Raw genomic sequence first — 23066 nt, forward strand, 5'->3', positions numbered from 1 at the left:
ACATCTTAAGGGACTTATGTCAAAATAATCTTTATGTATAAAGAACACTTTTATGAACATCTTCAATAATTTTACTTAATGTAGTAAGATTAGCTTAAATTAGTTATGTATAGTTTATGATTTTACTAATTTAAAAAAATATCAATGTGTGTTGTAGGGCATTACCTTGTTTCTAGTTAAAATTGAGAACAGGCTTATCATGTGTAAGCTTTTTATTGAGATAAACTATTGGCTGTTGGGATGATTTGTTCATGGCTGTCTGTCTAATGTATTAGGGTGACTATTTTTAGGGTTATTTCTCTCAGTGATAAACTGATGACAAGAGCTGCAAGTAAGGCCCTTTTTTAATGTTATATAGGCTTCTAAAGCTTGTTTATAACTTAGAAGAGGAGTAACATTTCCACCCAGGAAATTTATTCCTCCCAGGGCCAAGACTAGTATTTTAGTTTTTTGCTGTCTCTATATTTTTCTTTCTTTTATTTGATCTCTATTTAAACTGTGGGGTGTCATCTAAATTTGATTAGGGCCATGTTAATTTCTTTTTTAATTTTAATATTTATTTTTTAGTTTTTTCAGTGGACACAACATCTTTGTTTGTATGTGGTGCTGAGGATCGAACCCGGGCCGCATGCATGCCAGGCGAGCACGCTACCACTTGAGCCACATACCCAGCCCTTAAATATTCTTTAAAAAATTTTTGTTTTACATGTAACAGCTATACATTTTTTGGTATAGAGTGTGATATTTCTATACTTGTATATAATGTGTACTGATCAAATCACTGTAATTGATGTGTTACTCTCTTCTAGTTATTCATAAATTATATAAGGGACTACTATGAACTAAAGTCTACCCACTGTGCTATCAAAAACTATTACTTATTATTTCTATTTAGCTCTGTTTGTGTGGCTGTTCATTATCTAGCCTCTCACTTTTCTCCAAACCCCCAACCATTTCTCGTTTTAAAAAAGACTAGACTATATTCAGATAAACTTCTCAATGGAAACATCCACACTTGAGGGAGAATATGCAGATTTTTTCCTTTTGCATTTGACATACTTCATTTAACACAGTATCTTCAAGTTCCATCCATTTTGCTTCAAATGATCAGATTTCATTTTTCATGACTGAATAGTAGTATCTGTACTGTTATCCATTGTGACTATATTGTTTACATCCCCACCAACATTGCATGAGAGTTCTTTACACATTGACCTGTGCTTTTTTTTTTTTTTTTGTCTTTTTGAGAACAGTCATCCTAACTGGTATTAGATGATAGTTCATTGTGATTTTGACTTCATGATGGCTAACAAGAGTGAGCATTTTTTCATAAAATTGTTGGCCATTTGAATTTCCTTTTTGAGAAGTATCTATTCATATCCTTTGCAGATCTTTTAAATTTTTTCCCTTTGCACATTTTTAGTTAGATTATTTTTGGTTTTGGTTACTGAGTTTCTAAAGGTCTTTATATAGTCGAGCTATTAATCCTTTATATATATATATATATATATATATATATATATATATATAGAGAGAGAGAGAGAGAGAGAGAGAGAGAGAGAGAGAAGTTTTCAAATGGTCAAAAACAGTGTACAGATTTGATGCAATCCCCATGAAAACATTAATGATGTTCTTTACAGAACCAGAAAAAAACTACCCTAACATTCATATATAAGCACAAAAGACACCAAAGAGCAAGTACAAAGCTGGGGATATAACCATTATCTGAGATCAAAATATACCATAAAGCTATAGTAATCAAAAGAGTATAGTATTGTCATAAGAAAAACAGATACATAGATGAGTGAAACAGAATAGAGTGTCCAGAAATAATCCCAAATATCTACAGCCAACAAAGACATAGGTTACAAAAGCATACATTTCAGAAAGAATAGCTTCTTCAACAAATGGTGATGGGGAAACTGAATATTCCCATACAGAAGATTGAGACTTGATTCCTTTCCTTACCCTAAACAAACAAAAAACCAACTAGAGCTACTTGTTTTTCAGTTTGTTGAGAAATACCCATACTGCTCTTCATAGCAGCTATACTAATTGTAATCCATTGTGACTATATTGTTTACATCCCCACCAACATTGTATTAGAGTTCAATACAAGACCTGAAATTACTAGAAGAAAACATAGGGGAAATTCTTCGATTGGTATAGGCAATGATCCATACACTATGCAGCCAACTCCATTGGTTCTACTATTCTAATTTTTACATTTCTACTACCAGTGTGCAAGAGTTTCCTTTTCTCCAGATCCTTGCCAACACTTGTTATCTTTTGACTTTTTGATAATAGCTATTCTAATTGCAATAGGTTGATATTTTGTGAGATTTTTTTTTTTTGCATTTTTCTGATGACTAGTAAGGGTAAGCATTTTTTCATATATTTGTTGGCCATTTGTATTTCTATTCAGGTTTTTTTACATATTAAAATCAAGATAATTTTGATAATTGAGTTTTTTTAGTTCTTTATATATTTTAGATATTAATTTTTTATTATGTGTATAATTTGTAAATATATATATATATTCTCTCATTCTGTAGGTTGTGTCCTTACTCTTGCCATTTCCTTTGCTGTGCAAAAATCTTTTAGCTTGATTTAATTATCTTTGTCTCTTTTTTCTTTTGTTGTGGACAAAGACTTTAAATGAGCTATCTTAAGTATTCCCAACAATCTCAGAAAAACCAGCACAAAATTTAAATAAATATGGAATGTGAATAAAAAGAATTTAAGAGGAGGGACCAAATAGAAAGTCTGGAGGTGCAAAGTACAATAACTGAAATCTCAAATTCATTGGAACATTTTAACAACAGATTTGAATGTGTAGAAGAAAGAATCAGTCAATGAAATGGAAGGTAGATCAATTAAAGTTATGTAGTCTTAGAAGATGAAAGAAAAGAATTAAGAAACATGAACAAAATATTAAAGACATAAGGAACACCATCCAACACATCAAAATATGTATCGTGGTAGTACCAGAAGGAGTGAAGAGGAAGGGTCAGAAAGAATATTTGAAAATATAATGATAAAAATTTCCCAAATTTGATTTTAAAAATATAAATAGATGGAACAGAAAAAAAGGGAAAGGTCAAAAACTGGAGGAAATGCATGAAAAACAAGGATAAGCCAAGAGTTTCATAAGAAGTTGAAACGAGAAAGGCTCTGAGCATACATCTAATTCATCCATCCTCTCAAAGACTAGTGAAACATGTTCTAACATGGGAAGGAAACTGGACTATAAAAGCACATACACAGTACGTGAAAGCATCAGAACCAGACCCAGTCCTGCTGACTTAAAGTTCAGGAACAAGACTGTCTTTGTGTCTTCAAATCAAATCTCCCACCTGCTGTGGTGGTACACACTTGTAATCTCAGTGGCTGGAGAGCCTGAGGCAGGAGGATTGTGAGTTCAAAAGCTGCCTCAGCAATTAAGTGACAACCTAAGCAACTCAGCAAGACCCTGTCTGTAAATAAAATATTTAAAAAGGGCAAGGAAGGGGCTGGGGTTGTGGTTCAGTGGTAGAGTGCTTGCCTGGCATGTGTGAGGCACTGGGTTCGATCCTCAGCACCACATAAAACAAATAATTAAATAAAAGGTTCATTGACAACTAAAAGAAATATTAAAGAAAAGAGCAAGGGAGGTGGCTCAATGGTTAACTGCCCCTGGGTTCAATCCCTGGTATAAAAAAAATACCCTCAAAACACCAAACAAAAGCCCCAAATAAAAACCCCAAATCAGATCTCCCCTACCCCCTCTCTCTCTTTTTGCATCATACTTTCCTTGTAGCTTATAAAAGGACAAATCCATGAATTATTTAGAATCAAAAGAAATGATCTGAATTGGGCAGAATTTACAAAGGAAGGGACCACATAGTTTTAAGGGCTGATCAGTTTCTAACTTAAGATCCCATGTGGTATGTCATAGAATCAAAACAGCAGGGAAGAATTCTGTCATTCAGTTCACTCTTATGAGTATTACTGACAATTCTGCTATGTGACTATATATTCTTTATGAGAAGTTTTTTTCTGATGCCATTATCATATCAGGATTGTATTGATTTTGTCCAAAAGCCATTATAATACTTAGAGCAGAGTAGATGTGATGTCAGCTTTAAAATAAATTAGTAGGATTAAAATAAGCCAAATGAAAGTTCATTACTAAGATTAAGAATGCCTCATATTTTAAGAACATGTTAATAATAGGTGTCATCTAATTCATAATCTCTGGTCATGTTATATGCAGCATTTAATGTGATCATTACAAAATATAAGACTCTACATACAGGTTATGGCTACATCCATTTTTCGTAGTAACACAATTGATTTTTTGTCTTCTACTCCCACAGACTTTGACAATAAATCTAGATTCACAGGGACAAAAAAGAAAAAAAATGAATATGTTGAAGGACTTCCCACAGAGGAAGGGGTGGGAACATTCATCTGTAAAACTTGGCAATGGATTCAGAGAAGTTCATCTGAATTTGGAAATACAAGATAAAGTGAAAATTAACACAAATGTTAAGTTTATGTTCCATGTAGCTAGTCTGAGGAGGGATTTTATTTCTCATATACAGGTAACATTTAAAGTTTACCCACTTTTAATAGCTTATTTGGGGAATGATTGATTTATAATTAATTGTATATATTTACATTTAATTACAGCAACTGTAAAACTTTATCTAAAATTTTATATATAGCTGGGCATGGTGGTACACACCTATAATCCCAGCAGCTGGGGAGGCTGAGACAGGAGGATCACAAGTTCAAAGCCAGCATCAGCAATTTAGCAAGGTTCTAAGCAACTTAGTGAGAACCTGTCTCAAAAACTAAAAAGGGTTCAGGATATAGCTTAGAGGTTAAGGGCCCCTGGGTTCAATCCCTGGTACCAAAAAAAAAAAAAAAAGATTTGATATATGGGGTATCCAAACACAGATGGAAATAAATTCTAGTGTTTCATAACACAGTGGAGTAATTAGAGTTCACAAGAACCTATTATGTACCTTATGTGTAACTAAAAGAGGCTCAAAGGCTCCAATACAAAGAAATGATAATGAGAAGGAAATATTAATTACACAGGGGCTGGGGTTGTGGCTCAACGGTAGAGCGCTCACCTAGCACATGTGAGGCCCTGGGTTCGATCCTCAGCACCATATAAAAACTAAATAAAAACAAAAGTATACAACTAAAATAAATATTAAAAAAAGAAATATTAATTACCCTGATTTGATCAGTACACATCATATAAATGTATTGAAATATCATACTCTACCTCATAAATATGTATGATTATTATGTTATTTCAAAACTTTTTAAAAAGTTGATCATTGGGGCTGGGGTTGTGGCTCAGTGATAGAGCACTCACCTAGCACATTTGAGGTCCTGGGTTCAATCCTCAGCACCACATAAAAATAAATAAATAAAATAAAGGTATTGTGTCCATCCACAACTAAAAAAAATAAATAAGTACTTTTTAAAATTTGATCATTATGTATTATATATAGGTATCACATCCCATACTGTACTTCATAAACATGTACAAATAAAAATTAAGAGATTTCAAAAAGATTTGACATATGAATACATCTGTGAAATCACCACCATAATCAAGATAGAGAACTTACCTATCACACCCAAAAGTATCTCATTCCCTCCTCCTACCGCCCACCTCAATCTTCAGACTACATTTGATTTGCTTTATGTCACTCTAGACTAACTTGCATTTTGTAGAATTTTATATAAATGTAATCATACAGCATGTACCCCTTTTAGTCTCATTTCTTTCACTCAGTAAAATTATTTTGAGATTCATCCATTATGCAGCACATATCAATAATTTATTTTATTACTGAGTAGTAATATGTTTTATGGATGTGCCATAATTTATTTATTTATTCACCCTTTATCCATTGTTTGCTGTCACAAATAAAATTACTATGAGCATTTATTATAAGGCTTTGAATGGGCATATGATTTTATTACTGAAATAAATATATAGTAGTCTGGCTTTGACTGGGTCATATGGTAGATGAATGTTGAACATTTTTAAAAAAGAAACTGCCTAAGTATTTTTTAAAAAGTATATGTTTTTACATTCCCAACAGCAGTTTATGATTATTCTAGTTGTTTCTTATTCTTGGCAATACTTGATATATAATTGGTCCAATGAGTTGGTAGTGGTATCTCACTGTAGCTTTAATTTTCAATTTCATAATAAGTAATAATGTTGAGAAATTTTACCCATGCTTATTTTCCATTGACAAATCTGCTTTGATGAAATGCCTTTGAACAATTTTATTTATTGGGACTTAGTCTTATCTTTGAATTATAAGAGTTCTTTATGTATCCTGAATACAACCCATTATCAGATATGACTTGTAAATATTTTTCCATGTCTGTGGCTTGGTTTTTCATTCCATTAACAGTAATTTTCAATGCAATTCCAATCAAAATCTCAATAGATACTTTGGGGCAAGCTGATAAAAAATTCCTACAGAAATATAAATGATCTGGAATAGCCAAATAAAAAAATGACAACATTTTATTTTGTGGTTTATGGTATTTTGTGATCTATCAAAGCAATATTTTCTTAAGCTAAAGTTTCAAAAATTTTCTTACATACCTTCTCTTGAAATTTTATGACTTTAGGTTTTACATCTATGTCTATGACCCATCTTGATTTAATTTTTTATTTGTTTTGGTACTAGGGATTGATCCCAGGGTGACTACTCACTGAACCACATTCCTAGCCCCTTTTAGTTTTTATTTTGAGATAGGGTCTCGCTAAATTGTTTAGGGTCTTGGTAAATTGCTGACGCTGGCTTTGAGCTTGCCATCCTCCTGCTTCAGCCTCCAGAGTCTTGGGGGTTACAAGCGTGTGCCACTGCACTTGGCTTGATTTAATTGTTTATATGGGAAAATGCATTAATCAAAGTTGTTCTCCTATTTGTTTGTTTTTTTTGCATATGGCTGTTGATTTGTTATTTGTTATAATACAATTTATCTTTATTCTAATGACTCACTTTCCTGATTAAAAAGAATAGTTTCTCAATTCCAGGAAAGAGAATAAAAATCCTTTTATCTACTTTTTTGTTTTTTTATTCCAAATTTAATTTTATATCATAGACACTTATCAGACCTTTTATTTCTAGTACATTTTGTATATATATTAGGATATAGCTTCATGTTACATCTTAAAATGAGTTAAATTGAATCCTCCAACTTTGTTTTTTTATTCCAAAGTTAATTTGGGTATTCCAGATCATTTTCATTTCCACAGGAATTTTAGAATCTACTTGTCAATTTCTACAAAAGCATTTGCTAAGATTTTGATTAGAATTTCATTGAATTTATAGGTCAATTGGGGGAGAAATGGCATTTGAAAAAATATTGAGTTTTTGGACTTAGAATGTGATATGTCTTTTCATTTATTTTGAAAATTTCTCTCAGAGTTTTTTAGTTTGTGTTGCATAGGTCATTCATAGCATTCATTATATTTATTCTTAGATATTTCATACTTGGTGCCATTATAATTGAGCATGTATTTTTTCAAAAATTTAATTTTCCAATTGTTCATTGCTAGAATACAGAAATTTGGAGGGATTTTTGTATATTGATTTTATATCATAGATACTTATCAAATCTTTTATTTCTAGTACATTTTGTATATATAATAGGATTTTCTACATAGATGAACATACAGTCTGCCAAAGAAAAAATATAACTGATTCTGCCTTTCCAATATAGATGACTTTTATATACTCTATGTCTCCTAATTTCCCTCCTTATTCTTTTGGCTGATTTTTCAAGCTATAATCTTGAATTCAACATTGCATATAAAGGGCAAACATGAACATCCTTGTCTTCCTCTTCATTTTAGGGGGAGTATTCAGTTTTTCACCATTAAGTATGATTTAGTTTTTTATAAATTTCCTTTATCAGTTTGAAATCAACCTTTTAATTTACAAGGTGATACTGTATAATACTTTTAGCAGCTTGATAAATTGGGTATTCTGAAGTACTTTCTCAAACCACAAAACAAGTGGGTAAATAAATTAACAACAAATATCCTTGTAAATACATGTGTATTAGGGTTCTCAAGAGAAAGAGATATAGATGGATGGATAAATAATTAGATATAGATAGATGAGAGGGGAATTATTAGAAGAATTTGGGTTCATATGATTATGGAAGCTAAGAATTTGCATGACAAGCTGGAGACACTGGGATGCTGACAGCATGGCTCAGTCCAAATTTGAAAGCCTCAGATTGTGGTTGGGTGAGAGGACCTAGTTTAAGTCCTGGAGTTCAAAGTTCAGAGAGTCTTGAGTTTTGATGTCCAAGAGAAAGAGAATATTGTCCCGATTCCAGGAAAGAGAATAAAAATCCTTTTATCTACTTTTTTGTTCTATTAGGGCCTTCAGGCAATTGGATGGTACTCCCCACATTGAGGGCGAATCTTCTCTACTCAGTGCACTGACTCAAACACCAGTCTCCTCTGGAAACACTCTCACAGATACACCCAGAAGTAATGCTTTACCAGTTCTTCAGTTATTCCTTAAATTAGTCAAGTTGACATCTAAAATTCAACAACACAGCATACCTGAACTTGCAAGAAAATAAGGAAATCTTCAGGGACTAAAACCAAAGTGTCCAGGTAACACAACATGTATATGAGATTTGAGATCATCAATTCTAGAAGCTTGTAGTTTTGGGTTTTGACACTTGACATCCTCTCTGGCTGCATCACCTCAGTCTCCTTCAAAGGTTCTCTTATTTATGCTCCTTTTTATGTTGATTTTTTTCAGGACTCTCCTCTTATCACTTTTTCCTAAATATCTGGTCAATCTAATCTATTACTATTTCAAAACATCATCTCTAAAATGAGGACATTTGAATCCATGTCCCTGCTTTCTTTACCTAGCTCTCATTTCTCCTGTACAACTTTTGGATACCATCTTGTCTTTGGAACAGTGAAATTTCTTCAAATTCATGTCCCAGCTATATTTATTTTTTCTCTGCTTGAATGTGTTTCTCCTTCTGAATTAACTACCTTAGTTATTTGTATATAATATGGTAGTATTCTAAACTGTCTAAGCTTCTCACAAATCCAGTTTTTCAACTTCACTATCTATGTTCACATCATAACTTTTCACCTGAATTACTGCAACAGCCTCCTACTCAGTTCTCTGCAACTACTCCAGCTATCTCTAATATAACCTCCATGATACCACCAGAGTCGTAAGTTATATTGGTTTCATTTCCCTTTGAACATATAACAAAATTTAACACCCTCAGGCTCTCATATAATATGTAGAAATGATTAAATCCATGCTTTGTTCTCAGGGAATACAAAATCCAGTAAGAAATGAAATGAATGTGGTTTTAGCAGAGCAGAGACAAGTCCAAATTCAGTAAGAGAAGCACAAAGCACTTAAAAATACTAATGATTCTTAAATGGAGCAAAGGAGGAGAGAACCTGTTGGACTTCTATTATCAAGCTTTAACCCACTCTTTTTCTAAAAAAAAAATGTCTTGATTAAACATATTTGGAGAAAAAATGTCTCCTAAAAGCAGTCACTACCAGGAAGCGAAAAGCAATTTCCAATAAAATGTACTAACTACTCTAAGATTCATTACTAAAAAGTCAAGGGTTGAATTAGAAGAGTCTGAAGATGGTGAAAATAGAGAAAAGGACAAAGATGAGAGGGTAAAAGAAATATCAAGTAAAATCAGTAGAATGTGCTGTGCACAGTGGCGAATGCCTGTAAATCCCAGCAGTTCAGAAGGCTGAGGCAGGAGGATTGTGAGTTCATAGCCAGCCTCAGCAACTTAGCAAGACCCTGTCTCTAAATAAAATATAATAAAGGGGGCTGTGGATGTGGCTCAAGTGGTAACATGCTCACCTGGCATGTGCGGGGCGCTGGGTTCGATCCTCAGCACCACATAAAAATAATATAAAGATGTTGTGTCTACCAAAACTAAATCATAAATATTAAAAAATTATCATATATATATATATATATATATATATTAAAGCGCTGGGGTTGTGGCTCAGTTATTAAACATCTCTGGGTTCAATCCCCAATAAACCGCCCCCCACCAAAAAATATCAGTAGAATGTGTTATTTGTCATCATTTCATTCCAAAATTAACCATTTCTAGTCCTTGGTTTAATTCTCATGTTTATCTGATGATTGTGGTTATCACCATGTCCAAGTTAGAGAGCAACTAGTGTTTTCTGGAGAAAGCATCATTTGAGGATGGGTGTTTCTTCACTTGCTTCTAAATGCTTGCTCTGAGGTAAATAGTGCAGATGCTGTACTTTTGTAAATCCCTTTCAAGGCTCCCAACTCTGATCCTCAATCTAGTTATTTATATGCTGCAGTCCGGCTGGACAAAATAACCAGGAGGTGACAAGCAACTTGAAGGTTGAAGCGGGAACTGCTTTATTGCGGAACAGCAGAGGTATATATATATATATATATATATATATATATATATATATATATATATATATATAACTGATTACACACAGCTTGACTCAATTAGCATCATCTAGATACAGCAGTCAGCCAATAAGGAATCCCCACCATCTTAATGGCTCAGTGGCGTTGCCTTACAAACCACTCCCCCTGGCAAACTGCCAGGTGCCATCTTGACTTGATTGTGGCCCCCAACATTTATATTCAAATTATGTTTTACCAAGATATTTTATTTCTCATAGCCCTGCCTTGTATTTCTACATTAAAGTGTTTTGGGGTCTCCAAATTACATTTGGAAGGAAATTTTATTTTTGTTTTTTGGATCTATTACTCAACTTCTTAAGCATTTTATCTCAACTTTGTTAGTTGAGATAACACTTTTATTCCCTTAAAAACCAAGACTGGTGTTGACATTAATGTGGTGGCTGAGCTCCTATTTAATGTAAAATTAAAAAGAACTGCATTATTCCTTTTTTCTACTTAAATGTGATTAAAATCATAGTAGATATGTGTAAAACATGAATAAACTTCAAGTAGTACTGAGAATCCTATCATGCCTGGTCATGAGAGAATCTTGGTATATCTTTCCATACTCAGGAGCAGAGTTGTTACCTTTTGACTATAATTTATATCTACTGGCTTCAGAAGGCCTGATTCCAAAGGTAGGTTGCATCCAAGAAGAGTCAAAACATATTCTATCTTAGAACAACAAGCTATTTGCTAGTGTTGCTCTTGTGGGCTCATTGATTTTCTGAGTTCTGGATCCTGCCAGATGACTAGCTTTGATCTATACAGCCCAATTGCTCCTCCTTACTTTTATTCTTCCTTTTCATTTCCCTTTCTTTCTTTTTTTGATACAGAGTCTCACTATGTTGCTCAGGCTACTAACTCAGAGTATCTGAGTGTTTCTTCCAGAATTATTCTAAACTTGGCATTCTTCCTGGTTATTAAGAATCTTGGATGCTATATGGCATGTGTTTTATCCCTGCTACCAACTTCTGCATCCATGTCTTCATACAGAAGACTGCATAAAGAGTGCTATATAAAAACTTGGAGTCCTATGTATGACATTTATGTCATTCAGTGACCACAGGTCAAGTGTTTGTGAAAGAAAGTGAATGATAGGAATACTTTCAGGAAAAACAAAGCAAAATCATTTCTGCAGCCAAAATCAATATGTCATTGTGGTAAACACACAGGTGTTGTTTTGGGGATCTCCCTTTAAGCAAGAAGTTGCCATTCAGCTACAACCAGTGATGTTTGGTGAGAGCTTCCAGTTATTAGTGCTTTCAGGATCTATCTTAGCTTTTGTGCAAAAACTTCTCTTTCTGCTTCCTGGGCAAGATTTTTCCCAGCTAGACCTCATGTAATGGCTAGAAATTGCCTGGCAATTTATTCCCAACACAGAATTCATGTAATGAGAAATGATTGCCCTAGAGCTTCTCTATTGGATGGACCAACACTTTGTTATATCTGTCCTGGGGACTGAGACTGTCTCTCCCCAGTCATGTTTCATCCCCCTTTTATTGCTCACAGATGTACTCTAATAAACCACTTATACTCCTACATCTCTCACTCAGTGTCTGCTCTCTGGAGCATTCATATTCAAAATCACCTATTTGTGATGTAAATACCTTTCAGAGAGAGTTGATGTATTTGTTCCTTTTACCCCTCCCCCCACGTATAAATATATCACCAGGTATTTGGGTAAAGAAAAATAATGAAATTATGTGTTCTTACATATTGAGCACTATATTCAATTTGTTGTTAACACATGGGTGAGTGTTTCCATTCATTCCAGAATTATTCAAATATTTTTGATAGGTCACTTGGTTCATGAAGTAAAAACCCCTAGGGTTCTTATATTCAAGTTTGGGTGAAAAAGACAATATGTGGAAGATAGTATTTTTCTTGAGACATAGATTCTTTTCATACAGTGCCATGCTATGTGTACTTCACAAGTCCCAGGACTTTAGTAACAAAAATACCAAATGATTTCATGAACCAGCTCATCATTATCTGTCATGGCAATTATTTTGCTCATTTTACTACTTTAGATGAGCATAACTAACAGCTGCAATACTTTGAGAATGCCCAATTAGATATGATAGCAGAAAAATTAAAATGTGAAAACATTAAATTGACTTAGAAAAGTGGAAACTGTCATATCATCTTATCTAAGGGACTGAAGATGAATTCCCAAATAATGTCCTCAATTATAAATAGGGTCCTCCTACACATGTAGGAAGTCCAAAATTTCTTTACATTCTTTCCACATTGTTGAATGTGAATTACATCATCCTTTGCAGTCTTATTTGAAAGAGTTTCCAAAATCAGGGAAACAATTCCAGGGAAATTTCTAATACTAAAGAAAGTGCATGCTCATGCCTTCTATAGCCATTATGAGGTGAACTTCATCTTATTTCAGGAATTTTTGTGACAAAAAGTGGAACTGCAGTTATTAGTTTATATGCTTTCTTCTTATGTGCTTCATTGACTTGTACTTGGGACCCTCTCTTATCCCAGCCCAAATGCTAGACATGAGTCATCCATGGCTTTATAGGAAATGGTCAAAATATAACTAGAGAACAGAAGTGTCAAAATAATGACTCATGAGGTTTTCAAAAGCTGTAAATTTAGGGGTATGATAGAATATTTAAAAGCATTTGTAACCTAGTTTTCTTTTCTTCTCTTGCTCCAGATTCTATTGGCTCAGAACAAAAGGGGAAAGAAACCCCATGGAAAGGAGTGGAATGAGAAAGGGAGAAACCATCAAGTTTCACTAGTTGTGGTTCAAGGAGCCTGTTACTCATGGATTGAGTACACAGCAGGAACAAGGCCTGCCTAAAATCATTCAGCAACCCAGGCCCCTCATAAAAGATGGAATGAAAAAGAAATGTCATGAGGTCTCTAATTATATCAAGGCTCCAGTGAAATGGCCATTGCTACAAGGGTTGCTCTTAATCTGAAGTGATCATGGCTGTAAAGGAAAATACCACCAGGAATACGCAGAACATCATTGGAATTCTGATGTCAGGGTAGGAATGCTCAAGTTGTCATGCTCTTTCCATTACTAGCAAAGGATCCTGGTGGAACAATATAAATTTATCTGAATAGCTTTGGCTATTCAAGCAGGTTTTGAAAGTAATTATGCCTATTTAAATTCTTCTTACTTAAATGTGAATAACTTCCAAATCCTTACCTATAGCCTCCATTTTCTAATTTTATATGATGACATTTATTATTCAGGGTCTCAATAGGAAACATATGGCTCTTTAAAAGTGAGTGCTATGAGGAAGGTTTACTAAGAAGACTATTTACTAAGGTGTGGACAAGTCTCAAGAAAACCAACAAAGTTCCCTGGGGCTGTTAACTGCTGGAGCTCTTACTTTCCTTAGGTCTAAAGGAATAAATTAACAGAAGGCATATGGTAGCCATATGGACAGGGCTGCCAGTCAGGAGTTGGGACAAGCTGTATAAGGGTGTAACAAATCCCTGATAAGCTAGGAGTGAAGTAACCATGGCAATAATACTCTGACCTCACTCTTTTTAATCCCTTCCTCTGATTTCCTGGCGATGTCCTCTATTGGCTGAAATCAACTTGAATCCACTGGATGAAGGGGTCCATTGAAGCAATCCACACGACAGAGCAGAAAAGTGGGCAGAATAGAAATGTGCAGGGTGGGGGCAATTGAAGACATTCAGCATGGACAATTTTATAAAAGTTGGGAACACATGAAACACCGTCCTGGAAAGAAGTGCTTCCTTGGTGAATTTGATAAAAGCTATGAATCTTCAAAACAACAACAACAAAAACCATGAATAAATATAAATATTTGATTTTGCATGGCTTTGCAAGACAGTTTCAGCCCCAGTGGCTTCTTCAAATATGAAGAATAGAATAGTAACTAGGAATTCCCTACAAGAACTCACTGCTCTAGAGAGCAATGTGTAGGACTAAATGCCATCCTGTAACAGTTTTATTTCCTTAGCTTTTTTCCCCTATTAAATTTTCCCTAATTTAGATATCTCAGAGTGAAGCCAACACCTTTGGCCAACTGTGAGTGGATCAGACCTGTTTTTATGTCACATATGCTGAATCTGAGGTATAATATTGAATCTGAGCTATAGTATTGAGTCTGAGTAGCAAATCTCTGAAATAAAGGCAGACAGGAAATGTGGGGTTTGTCATGTGATAAGGAGTTGCCTGGCAACACTGGCTAGAAGGCTGTCTTTTCTGGAGTCATGAAGCAGACTGAATTAGATTAGAAAGTGTGTATGAGAGTCAGAAACAGAAACAACGAGACACAAAGATAGAGAGCTAGAAACAAAGTGAAATGAAGAGACAAATAGAGAGTTTAGTAAACAAATAGATAAAAGAAATGAGAGAGAATGATAATAAGTTGTGGAGAAAACGGGAAATGGAGAAAGGTCTGGGGTAGGCTGTCAGATGAACTCAATTGAAGAAAAAAGAAAAGGAAGAGGAGCAAAGGCTGAAAAGAGAAAGTGAGGGGATGTCGGAGCAACTCTACATTTTCAGGCCCCTTTACAGATAGGCTGCTATGTTACACTTACAATGAAGGTTACCCAGTCCCTTGTTCTAAATTAAGTTTTTATCATGATTCAAAAACCACAGTTTTAGCAGCAGAATGAACTAGGAATTATTTATTAAGTACTACTGTGTCCACAGGATTGCTCAGGCAAGTAAAGATTGATTTACAAAACTGCAATAATAGCTTGTCTCCTGAGCACAGCTTTTTTTTTTTATTTTACATTTTACCAGGTGCTTTTACCTTATCATATCATGAGCCCCTGATTGCAGCTGTCAGGCAATGCAGTGATTGTCACTACTTCAATTACACATATGAAGAATCTAAGGCCCTGAGAACAAGAGTGGTTACCTAGGGCCCTATCCATGACCTTGATTCCAAGTTCTAGGGATAGGGCTATCTTTTCCAATTGCACACTAAATGTGGTGGACCTGATCAGGAATCCCTTGCTTTCCACCAACTGTTGAGATGGGAACTGAAGAGCTATTGCAAATGTCCAAAAAAGTAAAGGCTTAGTTTTTCATCTTTTTCCCCATAGTGTTCAAATATGTCCATTTGTATATCCAAGAACATGACTTAATTGACTCATTTTGCAGGCAGCATCTGACAAACCCTTGAGATCACTAGCACACAACTTCTCAGGAAAACAATGCCTTGCTCATTGTCAGAACAATTACCAATAATTAAAAACCAGGGCTGGGGTTGTAGCTCAGTGGTAGCGCACTTGCCTAACATGTGTGAGGCACTGGGTTTGATCCTCAGCACCACATAAAATTTAATAAATAAAATAAAGTATTGTGTTCATCTACAGATACAAAATATTTTTAAAAATAATTTTAAAATACCTCCTGGGCTGGGGAAGGGATATTTGAGAGACAGGAGTAATTTGTAACTAAGGTCAGATTGGGCTAATGAATCACACAGAGTGGGAGAGCTGGCAACTGAGTGCAGTATTTAGTATTTAGTTCCTGTCCTTTCCCAAGCCTTTCCAATGCTTGACGGCTGAGAAGAAGCAGAAACAAGCTCTGTCTGGCAGCAAGATCATCTCTTGCCTTGATCTCTCCCTTGTCTGTACTATCCTGTGTCTACTGAAAGATTACATTTCCAAAAATGTCACTTACCTACTCAGCAACCCTCAATAATTCCTCCAATCATTATGGTATTAGTTTAGTCTCTAGCATTGTGTTAGCTTTTTTGGTACTGCAACTAAAGGATCCAACCAGCACAATTGTAGGGAAAGATAAGTTTACTAGAGGGCTCATGGTTTCAGATGTTTTAGTCTATAGAAGGCCAATTTCATTCCTGAGGGCTGTGAGGCTGAATATCACCATGGAAGAGGGTGGAAGAGGGATCAGGTGATCAGGAAGCAGAGAGAGACTCCACTTTCCAGGTAAAAATATATACCCCAGAGCCACACCCCCAAGTCCCACCTCCTTCAGCCACACCCTACCACTTCAATTACCTCTCAGTTAATCCCTATCAGGGGATTAAGGCATTGATTAGGTAAAGGCTCTCATAATCCAATCATTTCTCATCTGAACCTTCTTGTTATCTCACATGTGAACTACTGGGGGACACTTCACATCCAAAAAATAACAAGCATTCAAGAGTCACTTAATATTGCCCCAAACGTCCTTTACATCCTTATTCCTACAGCTTTATACATGCTTATTCCTATAGCCCAAGTTTCTGAAAAACTGGGATACTTGTTGTTTCCCTAACATACCCCATGCATTATATTCATGCTCTTGTTCTGCCTGTTTCCTCTGGTTGAAACCCCTTTTGCTTCTAATCAGAAAGTAGTTCCCACCAATATCTTCACATAGCACTTGGCTTAGTAATGTTTCAAACTGGCTAAGCCAAACTACATTTCCCAGGATTCCTTTTTCTGAAGTTTATAGTGGGCCATGAGAGAGATTCTTATGGTAATTTTCAGGGCATAATAGAAAGAGCAGTTACTTTGTAACTCACAAGTGGATTAGTTCTCCTAAAAGAAGAATATTATAAATGAAACCTACCCCATATACATGGCCTATTCTTTGTGGGTCATTTCCCCTCCTGCTTCATGAGTTGAGCAACATGTGGCAATCACCGGAAACTAAGCAGATTCCAGCACCATGCTCTTGGACCTCTAGAACTGTGAGTCAAACAAGTCTCTTTTCTTCATAAACCAATCAGCCTCATGCATTTTGTTGTTTCACAGAAAATGAACTAAGACAGGATCCAAGCCTTTATGTTTCGTCTTTCAGGATAAAGCATTGTTAGCCTACCTTTCTCATCTAACATTTCCTTTTGCTTTCAAAGTCAGTTATAAGTGGAACAACAATATGGAATGCCTTACCAAATTAAATCCTCATTCAATTTTTCATGGCAACAGCATGCTGGGTACAAAATGGTAAAAGCCACCCTAATTGTGGAACATTGCTGAACTTACTGAAGCCTCTACTGAAAAAGATATATAAAGTCCTTGAGAGAGTTATTTTTCCACTGGAGTTGTTAAAATGGTTCCATATAAGTCTTGAATACATAGAGGAATCTCATCCAAAATAATAAAGAGTAAGTCATAAGAATAAAGGAGAATTGGAAAATGGAGGGAAAGAGAAAAAGTGTGTGAATATCATCTGAACCACTAGATATATCCTTAAAATTTTCTGTTATGTAAGCCAATTTTTTTTTGCTTAAGTCTGTTTGAAAGGTGTTTCTGTCACTTTCAGCTAATAATCACTGACTATTCAATACACTGGTAACAAAAACTGAATTTTGAGTAAAAAAAAAACTAAAAATATTGTTAAGTGTCATGTTTCAAATCTGCATAACAATTTCTCACTCCAGCTCTGTGAGTTTTACAAATCACTTCTTTTTTCTGGGTCTAAGTTTTAATACCAGCATAAAATGACAATTTTACAAAATGATCTCTAAGTTTACTTCCAGCTCCAACAATGGAAATAACAATACTCATGGGTCTTTCTGGAATTCTTAACCTCTGGAACAGCAAAGAACTAGGAGGAGATCGGATTCTACCATCTGCTCTGTCTCTAGTTAGCTAGAGGACCTTGGTCCAGAAAGTTCCCCTTTCCAGGCTTGGTGGTACATGCCTGTAATCCTAGCAGCTTGGGAGGCTGAGGCAAGAGGATTGCAAGTTCAAAGCCAGCCTCAGCATCTTAGCAAGGCCTTATGCAACTCAGTGAGGCCCTGTCTCTAAATAAAATATAAAAAAGGGCTAGGGATGTTGCTCAGTGGTTAAGTGCCCCGGGTTCAATCCCTGGTACTGAAAAAAAAAACATTCCCCCTCTGTGTCTCACTTCTCTCTCACACATTCCATTGTAAACTTGTACTTGTTGCTCTTAAGAGTTGCTATAACTCCAATGTATGGGGCATCTTTGAGCCTCTGAAAGCTTGTCCCTAAACTAGGTCAAGACATTTCGTATATTTCTGTTCATCTGGATGTTTGTGGGTTTTGCTATTTTTACACCTGCTGAATGTTTCAGTGGGTTCTTCAACTTTGATAATCTTATACTTTTTCCATAGAAAGGACTGTCTTGTTCCCCTTTGTAACACCCAGGAAAATTTAAGATAATTTTCTAGTTTCCTTGGTTATGGCTAAATCTTTTGAAAGTATTTGACCAAAAAAATTTACTTTTAGTCCACTACCTGAAGAGAGAGTAGTGGGGGAAAAGGGAGAAGGAATGAGAACAGGTGTCGGAATTGGAAAAAGTTTTCTATACCAGTTAGGGATGTTCCAATGTATTCTAATATCAAAGTTAAAGAAAAACATCACTTTGATTCTAAGCCTCCTATTTTAATATGCTTATGACTTTAAAGCAAAAAAATGAATACATATTTTAAGATTTGAACAGGCCAGAATTCTGAGAAAATAGAATTTTGGTAAATATGGCATTATCAAGTCTCATGAATCATATAATATAGTGAGATGTTTTTAGGTATGAATGTAGATTTCTCAAAAGTCTGAGCACTGCATCATGGATGGTCACTTAGAATATCAGGAATCACTGAGTTTATCATAAAATCTATGAAGAAAATTACTTTAAGATTCTTCTTTCTTTCACTTAAGAAGCACCTAAAAGTTGGTGCCCCTGGCTCCCTCATCTAGTTTTTTGTCCTGGTACTCTGCTCTTCATTCTTTCTGACTTTTGGGGTTTTAAACCCCATCAGTTCCTTACAGGTTATTATTTCAGGGACACAGAAGAGAAGTTGGCCTATGTAAGGTATGTAATGAAATAAAGTGAAATCCTATAGATCCATCACCACGTTTGAGAACTAGAATGCTCTTATTCTTTGAAGTCCACTTGTACCTTTCCTAACCCCACCTTCCTCTCAATCTTTTTTTTTTTTTTTTGTACCAGGGATTGAGCCCAGGGGTGCTTAACCACTGAGCCATATCCCTAGCGCTCTCTCTCTCTCTCTCTCTCTCTCTCTCTCTCTCTCTCTCTCTCTCTATATATATATATATATATATATATATATATATATATATATTGGATATGAGGTGTCTCCCAAAGGTTTATGTCTAAGACAATGTAGGAATGCTCAGAGGTGAAATGATTGGATTATGAGAGTTGTGATCTAATCAGTGGATTAATCCACTGATAAAGATTAACTGGGTGGTAACTGTAGGAAGGTGGCATGTGGCTGGAGGATGTGGGCCACTGGGGGCATGCCTTTGGGTTTATATTTCATCCCTGGTGAGTGGAGCTCTTTCTGCTTCCTTGCTCCTGTGTCCTGGGCTGCTTTCCTCTGTTCTTCCTCCAGCCAACCATGGACTCAATCTCTAAAGTCATGAACCAAAATAAACTTTTCCTCCTATATTAAAACGCACACATACACACACACATACATACACACAAAGAATCTTACTAAAACACTTGGAGTGGTGTAGATGACAACCCTTCACAACTAAGTATAACCTGGCTCAAAATGTCAATATTGTTGTACAGAGCTCGTAGACCATTTTAAGTGGATTTTGATTGCCAGGCTTCTTTTGTATGCAATTACAGATAGAGAATTCATCACAGGAATTGGCCTTGATCATAGTTGAGTTTTATGATGATTAATTTGGTAATAACATGAAGACTGGATCTGTGAGGGAAAAAGATGAAGGTGGGACAACATTAGGACAGTATAACAAAAGTCCAGGCAAATAGTAATAAAGGTAATGATACTAAGAATTGTTGAGAATGTATAGCAAATAGAATGATCACTATATATCTAGATGTGAAATTTTTGGATCTGTATAAGTTCAACTTTTCTAGGTAATGCCAATTTTATTTTAAAGTGGTCATACTAGTATATAGTCCCACCAACAGTAAATGAGAATTCTATTTGCTCCACATTCTCACCAATTCTAGCTGTAATTGCATACAAAAGAAGCCTGGCAATCAAAATCGACATAAAATGGTCTACGAGCTCCATATAACTACAAATACTAACCTATTATGGGCTATTACAGAGTACTTAAATAAGCTCTTCTTTTTCTCTGCTGTCTGTTCACCTTTATTTATTGTTGAATATATACTCTTTCTTATGGTCATTTGCTCAGTAATTTATAGGCACTTGCATTCATCTAGTCAATAAATATTCTAATTTACTGAGCATCTGTTATGGTGCCTGGCACCACTGTACATACTGGGGATATAGCAGTAAAAAGAAGATCCAGGACAACTCTATAACTGCTCCTATTTTTAGCTTCCCCTCCACCCAAATCTTTGATCGCAGGAACCTTTGCCCCTTGCCAGCACATGATTGTTCTCAGGAATCCTTACCTCTTGGAACCTAATGTTTTCCAGTTTGCAATTTTGGGCCCCATACACCATGTCTGCACCTTCTATATACAATTATGATGTGAGTATTCAATGGGGATGGAACAGAGAGGTGTCTCTGAGAACTGGGGAGATTGGCTTTTTCCTGCATACCCTGATAGGGTTGTTGTTGGCTTGCTAGTGTCCAGGTACTTTCTCCCTTTGGGTCTTCCCTTGGGCTCTGGTATCTTCCTGTTGCTGTTCTGTCCTGCCTGTCTCTGATGACTATCAAGCAGATCTGGAGGAGGCTATGATGATGAGGCATGCCAGAAACCATATATTCCACATGTCATGGTCTCGGTCCTGGACCCAGTGAAGCTGGCCAGGAGACTAAGGGGATTTAACTAGGAGCCTCCAGCCTGAGCAGGGTCTGAACTGAGAGAAAAAGGAGAAAATAAACCTAATTTATTAGAGTTGTTTTTTTCTTCCAGATGTCTGTTGAACCCACAAGGAAAGGGACAGCTTCCTCTAACTTGGTGACTTGGGGAAAAGAGTGAAAAAAAATTAGACAGTAGACCACTGTCACCAGCTTCTGCCCTATTCTTTCTTTTACACAGTGTTCTGAGGCCATGTATAACAAAAGGAATGACCGGGGTGATTGCACTTCTTTAAAACACTTCTTCTTGATGCTATGTTTAGACAGTGCTTCGTAAGTCTTTTTGCAGGTGCACTAAGGCTCACAACTTTGTCTTTCAGTGAAGATGGGCTTCAGGACACTTCAATATATGGCTAAGAAAAGTAATTGACACCAATGCTACTATGCTTAGTTATTATTCAGTGTTTTATTCTAAATTTCAGGGGAATTTACTTGCTTAAGGCCTAAACTAACAGCTCTTCTTAAAATTGGTCATCAGGTGTCTAACTTGTCATATTTCAAAGAGTTGTTTTTGTGTTAAATTCAAATTTATTTCTTGCTGACTGAAAACACATTGATAAATTCAAGGATTCATTTTAAGGCAGTCTCTTGCCAAACTATCCCCACATGGTAGTTCTCTGGGCAGCATTTGCAGCAATCTAGTTAACTCACAGCTAATTTGCAAAACAAAATAAGAGGCTTTTAAACTGCATTTAGGTTTGTCTTATTCTAAACAAATTATCTAAGTGTTGGAAAACAATTTTATTATTTTCCCTAAGGTATAATTAAGACTAGGTTGAAGTCCAAGGCAGGTGAGAAATTTGTTTATTTTTTCCCTACGTTAATAAAAATTTACTAAAAGTGTACCTGCTGCATATCTGGTGATCTTGATCTTGTAACTAGCAATGCAAAGAAAAAAACATGGTTCTGACCTCAAATTTGTTTGACTCAAAAGGTTAAAAATGTAGAGTAACTAACTGAAAGTCTCTTGGTCAGCAAAACAATAGTCACAGCGCAGTTGGATGAGTGTCATCATAGTGCAAAGTAAGCACACAGGAATATAAAATAAACTGAAATTTGAAAGATGAGGAGCTTTTGGATAAATAATGGCATATAATTGAAATCTCCAGGCAGAAAGAATGTTAAGTTCAAAGAAAGTCATCGAGGCAAAAAAATAATATTTTGAAGGTACAGCCAATGTTTCAGTGTGAGGTAGAGTAGTGGGAGTTGAGGCTAAAGAGTCAGGCAAGGGGTTCAGCCATCAGAGACCAAGTATCAATTGACCAGACTTGATTCTTACAGCTGTGAGAGTCCATTAAAGTGATCTAATATGGGAAGTGATTTGTGTTTTAGAAATGCCACTCTGGGGTTGGGGCTGTGGCTCAGAGGTAGAGTGCTCGCCTACCATGTGTGGGGCACTGGGTTCGATCCCCAGCACCACATACACATATGTGTCCAGCTATAACTTAAAAAATAAATATTAAAAAAAGAAATGCCACTCTGGAAAATTTGTGGAGAATGGATCAAAGAAGGGAAACATCGAGTGCAGATCATAGCAGTAGTTTATTTGAGAGATACTGAAGTAGAGGTAGAAGGCATGTTGAAAAGTCCATAGAATTGAGAATCAACAATTGATGGGGTGTGGGCTATATTTGGATATGGGGATGCAGCACGTGTTGAAAATTTAGAGGTATAATTGGTAATGGATGTACTGACAACTTAGTAAGCCTGACTGGGAATAGGGAAAGAAGGCAATGAGGAGAATGCTCCTAAACCAAATGAATGGTGATGACAGTGAGATAGATAAAAGAGAAAGGGAAGATGGGTAGAAAATATGTCAAGTAATGGGAGG

Source organism: Urocitellus parryii, chromosome X (assembly GCF_045843805.1).
Source record: "Urocitellus parryii isolate mUroPar1 chromosome X, mUroPar1.hap1, whole genome shotgun sequence".
Taxonomy (NCBI): Eukaryota; Metazoa; Chordata; class Mammalia; order Rodentia; family Sciuridae; genus Urocitellus; species Urocitellus parryii.